Raw genomic sequence first — 716 nt, forward strand, 5'->3', positions numbered from 1 at the left:
GTAAGGAAAATATATATATATATATAATAGCCTAATAAGACTTTTTATTTTTTATAGCCTATATAGTAAAGGCCTTAACTGTATCTATAAATTTATAGTTTCTTTAGTGCTTTATATATAAAATAGATAAAATTCTATTTATTTTTAATAAGAATTATTAAAGTTTTAGCTATATTTACAGTTAGAGGTTAGTTTAATTTTATTTAGTAGGTTATCTATTAGTAGGGTAGCATCTAGAGACTTTTAGATACTAATTTTAATGGGCACTGTCATTAATTGACCATCTCACTTGTCAAGCACGCGACTATGCGCTCCTACTGATGTCAGGTCCCAAACCTTTCGTGGCCATTCAGAGCCAGCCTCCCACTCAGTTCTGTCCCGTAGCAATGATTCGGTGTTTGCAGCCATGACAAACATAAATACAGTAGAATCATTACACAAACCTCAAACTTCGCTTGTGATTAATAACTCTGACCTCAAATGATTAGACATTACTAAGCTATCTGCTTTACCCCACGTATTTCAGCAGTGGGCGTGCCATGGGATAGACTAGGTATTTTGGTCTGCAGGTTTAATACTGGCGTGTCCGAGTTTACGCCTTGAGGACCCCGACGGCGAAAAATTTCCCTCTTGTCTACTAAAAGTCTCTCCTCAAACCATTCTCTTCTCATTTGTTTGTTGGGACTATCTCTCTCGTATCTTTTCATAATTCCACC

Source organism: Fusarium proliferatum (assembly GCF_900067095.1).
Source record: "Fusarium proliferatum ET1 genome assembly, contig: FPRO_scaffold007, whole genome shotgun sequence".
In the NCBI taxonomy this organism is placed as follows: domain Eukaryota; kingdom Fungi; phylum Ascomycota; class Sordariomycetes; order Hypocreales; family Nectriaceae; genus Fusarium; species Fusarium proliferatum.